Source organism: Triturus cristatus, chromosome 7 (assembly GCF_964204655.1).
Source record: "Triturus cristatus chromosome 7, aTriCri1.1, whole genome shotgun sequence".
Lineage (NCBI taxonomy): Eukaryota > Metazoa > Chordata > Amphibia > Caudata > Salamandridae > Triturus > Triturus cristatus.
Window position 1 is genome coordinate 196,690,431 of NC_140590.1, and position 5,074 is coordinate 196,695,504.

The 5,074-nt window shown below is 59.7% G+C and overlaps 1 pseudogene; it reads right to left on the minus strand.

Annotated features, from left to right (window-relative positions):
* Window positions 1-3,689: 3,689 nt before the first annotated feature.
* On the minus strand, window positions 3,690-3,804 carry LOC146809208 (5S ribosomal RNA; annotated as a pseudogene).
* Between the last annotated feature and the right edge of the window lie 1,270 nt (window positions 3,805-5,074).

Sequence of the window (5,074 nt, forward strand, 5' to 3'; positions counted from 1 at the left end):
ACCCGCTACCCAGAGGCTATTCCCCTACGCACCATCACGGCCCCCGTGGTGGGCCGGGCCCTGATGGGGATCTTCTCCAGGGTGGGTTTCCCCCGCGAGGTCGTGAGCGATCGCGGCACTAATTCTATATCCAGGTATATGACGTCCCTGTGGCAACAATGTGGGGTGTCCTATAAGTTCACCACCCCGTACCATCCCCAAGGGAACGGCCTAGTAGAGAGGTTTAGTAGGACTTTGAAAGGGATGATCGCTGGCCTAGAAGAGCCCCTCCGGCGTAAGTGGGACGTCCTGCTCCCCTGCCTCTTGTTCGCTTACCGGGAGGTCCCCCAGAAGTCCTTAGGGTTCAGCCCGTTTGAATTACTCTATGGGCACCCCGTCCGAGGTCCCCTCAGTTTAGTTAAGGAAGGGTGGGAGGCAGCACCCCAGACCACCCCCCGAGATGTGTTCCAGTATATCCTGGCCCTCCGGAACCAGACCAGGAGGTTCCGAGAACTGGCCGAGGCCAACCTGGAGGCGAGTCAAGAAGAGATGAAGCGCTGGTACGACCAGAATGCTACTCTGGTCGAGTTCCAGCCGGGCCAGCAGGTGTGGGTCATGGCCCCCGTGAAGCCTGGCGCTCTCCAGGACCGATGGACTGGGCCCTACAAAGTGGTCGAGAAGAAGAGCCAAGTCACCTACTTGGTGGACGTCCAGTCGCCTCGGGATCCCCTCCGGGTCCTGCACGTGAACCGCCTCAAGCCTCACTTCCAGCGGACAGAACTGAGCCTCCTGCTGGCCACCGATGACGGGGCCGAAGATGAGTCGGATCCCCTCCCGGACCTCCTGTGTATCAAGGAGCAGGATGGCTCCGTGGAAGGAGTGAACCTCTCCCCAGCCCTCACTGCCCAGCAACAAGCGGACTGCCGCCAGCTCCTAAGACAATTTTCTGACCTCTTCTCCCTGACCCCCCGGGTCACCAACTGGTGTGTTCACGATGTGGACACCGGGGACAGCCCGCCGGTGAGACACCGAGCCTACCGGGTTCCTGACCGGGTCCGGTCCTGCATTCAAGCGGAGGTCTCGAAGATGTTGACCCTGGGGGTGATCGAGCCCTCTGACAGTCCCTGGGCCAGCCCCGTGGTCCTGGTCCCGAAGGCAGCGGCCCCCGGTGTCACCCCCGAGCTCCGATTCTGCGTGGACTACCGGGGGCTCAATGACGTTACCCGAGCCGATGCCCACCCCATTCCACGAGCCGACGAACTCATTGACCGACTAGGGGCAGCCCGGTTCCTCAGCACATTCGACCTCACCTGCGGATACTGGCAGATTGCGCTCACCGAAGGGGCCAAAGAGCGGTCCGCTTTCTCCACCCCCGATGGGCACTACCGCTTCCGCGTAATGCCCTTCGGGATGAAAAATGCCCCGGCCACTTTCCAGCGACTGGTGAATAGGGTCCTGGCCGGGCTAGAACAGTTCAGCGCGGCATACCTGGACGACATCGCTGTCTTCAGTTCAGAGTGGAGTGAGCACCTCCAGCACCTCCGAAGGGTGCTAATCGCCCTGCGCCAGGCAGGCCTCACAGTAAAAGCCAGCAAGTGCCAGATCGGGCAAGGATCCGTGGTCTACTTGGGGCACCAGGTCGGGAGTGGCCAGGTCGCCCCTCTACAGCCAAAGATCGACGCCATCCTGGCCTGGGAACCACCCATCACCCAGACGGAGGTCCGAGCCTTTCTGGGACTCACGGGCTACTACCGAAGATTCATTCGGGGGTATGGCAGCCTTGTCGGCCCTCTCACAGAACTCACGTCTAAAAAACAGCCAAAGAAAGTGCAGTGGACGGCTGCCTGCCAGGAAGCTTTCGATGCCCTAAAAAGGGCCATGTGCACGGCCCCCGTCCTCCAGGCTCCCGACTACACCAAGGAGTTCATAGTCCAGACCGATGCCTCCGAGCATGGCATTGGGGCCGTCCTGTCCCAAGTAAATGACCAAGGCCTAGACCAGCCCGTCGCCTTCCTCAGTCGGCGGCTGTTGCCCCGAGAACAAAGATGGAGCACCATAGAGCGCGAAGCCTTTGCCGTGGTCTGGGCACTCAAAAAGCTACGACCCTACCTGTTTGGCACCCATTTCAGAGTCCAAACTGACCATCGGCCCTTACGTTGGCTCATGCAGATGCGAGGAGAAAACCCCAAGCTACTGCGGTGGTCAATCTCCCTCCAGGGGATGGATTTCACCGTGGAACACCGCCCTGGTACGGACCACGCCAATGCTGATGGCCTCTCCCGGTTCTTCCGCCTCAGCGAAGAGAACCCCCCAAGCTGATGGGCAGTTCTCTCCGGCTTTCAGCTGGGGGGGACGCGTGTTGGACCCGGCCTCGTAGAATGGCCCTCCATGCCCCCGCACCACCGAAACCTGGTACCTACAGCCCAAGCACCCGGCCCAGCCGAACCTCCCCACCAGGACACACGCACTGACCCGGACATCCCCGTCCCTGGCCTCTCTCCTTCCGGCCACCCCGGGCCCGCGTGCCCACTTCATGCACCAAGATGGCCGCCCGGCCCCAGCGCGACCCGGGCCTAGAGGCGCCACTCCGGCTGGAGGACATCACGCTTCCAGGGGATGAGAGAGGGAGGAGCAGTTTCTATCGCACCTCTGAACTCCCCCGGGACGATGGGTTTCGATCGGCCCTCCGGCCTCCCTGAGGGCTGGCTCCACGCCTGCTGGGTGTCTGGGACTCCTCCCGACCCGGCCCTGAAAGGATCAAAAGACTATAGCAGGAAAACCCGACAAGCGACCCCCAGGTGACAAGACCCCTGCCTGCACAGACTCCGGACATCAAAGAGGGGTCGAACTATAACAAGGGGTGCTCTGGGGCTATCCGGAAGATTCGACGCTGGAACAACGAGAGCCTGCTGACGTGGTCGCGGCTCCTGGAACTGGAACTCACCTGAGCCCTGCTGAGTGACTCGCGGCTCCCTGAAGATCGTAAGACCTCCGAACTTGTACCTGAGCCCTGCTGAGTGACTCGCGGCTCCCTGAAGATCGTAAGACCTCCGAACTTGTACCTGAGCCCTGCTGAGTGACTCGCGGCTCCCTGAAGATCGTAAGACCTCCGAACTTGTACCTGAGCCCTGCTGAGTGACTCGCGGCTCCCTGAAGATCGTAAGACCTCCGAACTTGTACCTGAGCCCTGCTGAGTGACTCGCGGCTCCCCCAGACTCTCACGGTCCCGCCGGACCCCAACTCCGACCACGTATCCCCCAGCTCGAGGATTGTGAGCTGTGCGCCGGATACGTCCCTGCTTTGAACCGTTACCAGAGACAGTCCCGCTACCCCCTACCTTTCCGAGACTCTTGAGCCCGTGCTCACCTTGTACATATTTGCAGTGATACCTGTTTGATAAAGCCTGTTCTGAGAATACCCAGTGTGGTCCCTCTGTGTCGTGTGGTGCCAGAAGTACGATCCTAGTTGCGAGATTCCTCCCCCTGGGGAATCTCCCGCCAGTGCCCGGCTACGATACTTGAGGGTGGGTCTCAGGGTAGTTAGGACCCCTTTCTGGGCTCCTCTGAGGTCGCCGTCTAACAGTATCTCTACTAGCCATCACCCTGTGATTAAGCCAGCAGTATGTAAAAACCCATATGAAGGACAGAGATATTATAGGGTTCAAAATTTGAGATTCCATGCTCAAAGTTAGTGCTCCTTTTTTTTAAGCCTACAGCACCTGGTATTCCCAGGCGGTCTCCCATCCAGGTACTAACCAGGCCCGACCCAGCTTAACTTCTGAGATCAGACGAGATCAGGTGCTTTCAGGGTGGAATGTTTTTGTGTTTTGCTTACCTGGCAGTGGGCCTGGCCTTCCTTCACCTCCTCCAAACGCCAGCCGTGAGAGGAACGGCTCACCAGCGCAATGACTTTGCCGTGAGGGGAATGGCTTGTCTGTCCTACTATCCCGCCGTGAGGGGAATGGCTTGTCTGTCCTACTATTCCGCCGTGAGGGGAACGGCTCTGGGGCACTACATTTCCCAGCAGGTGCTAGCAGGCGCCTGCTGATGACATCACCAGCAGCGCCCGTAGGCGCGATAAGAAGCTTGCTGGGCCCCCGCAGCGAGGGACGTGCTTACCTGGCAGTGGGCCTGGCCTTCCTACACCTCCTCCTCCAAACACCAGCCGTGAGGGGAACAGCTCGCTAGCGCAACAACTTTGCCGTGAGGGGAACGGCTTGTCTGTCCTACTATCCCGCCGTGAGGGGAATGGCTTGTCTGTCCTACTATCCCGCCGTGAGGGGAACGGCTCTGGGGCACTACATTTCCCAGCAGGCGCTAGCAGATGCCTGCTGATGACGTCACCAGCAGCGCCCGGAGACGCAATAAGAAGCTTGCTGGGCCCCCGCAGCGCTGGACGTGCTTACCTGGTAGTGGGCCTGGCCTTCCTTCACTGCCTCCTCCAAATGCCAGCCTCGAGGGGAACGGCTCACCGGTGCAACAACTTCGCCATGAGGGGAACGGCTTGTCTGTCCTACTATCCCGCCGTGAGGGGAACCGCTTCTCTGTCCTACTATCCCACTGCCTCCTCCAAATGCCAGCCTCGAGGGGAACGGCTCACCAGCGCAACAACTTCGCCGTGAGGGGAACGGCTTGTATGTCCTACTATCCCACCATGAGGGGAACGGCTCTGGGGCACTACATTTCCCAGCAGGCGCTAGCAGACGCCTGCAAACAACGTCACCAGCAGCGCCCCTAGATGCGTTAAGAAGCTTGCCGGGCCCCAGCAGTGCAGGACGCATGCGGGTGGTGCCCGGGTGAAGCCCGGGCCAAGGGCGGGCCCGTCTGAGCCCGTCAGGGGCTGGAAGAGGCAGGGCAGGGCCATCCCCCTTGCACCTGAGGCTATGGATTTTCATCTAACATTTGGAGATTGGTCACAGGTACTGCTTGCTCCCCGTTATTACAATTTTAGGAGTTTACAGACAATATTTGTGCTCCATTGCTAGCAGCCCATTGCTAACGTTCTTTGTCCCAACAGCTCAGGGATGAACTAATATTGAATTTTGCCCAATAAGGAACCAAACTTTGTTCTCTGACCGTGGACTTTGTACTGCTTA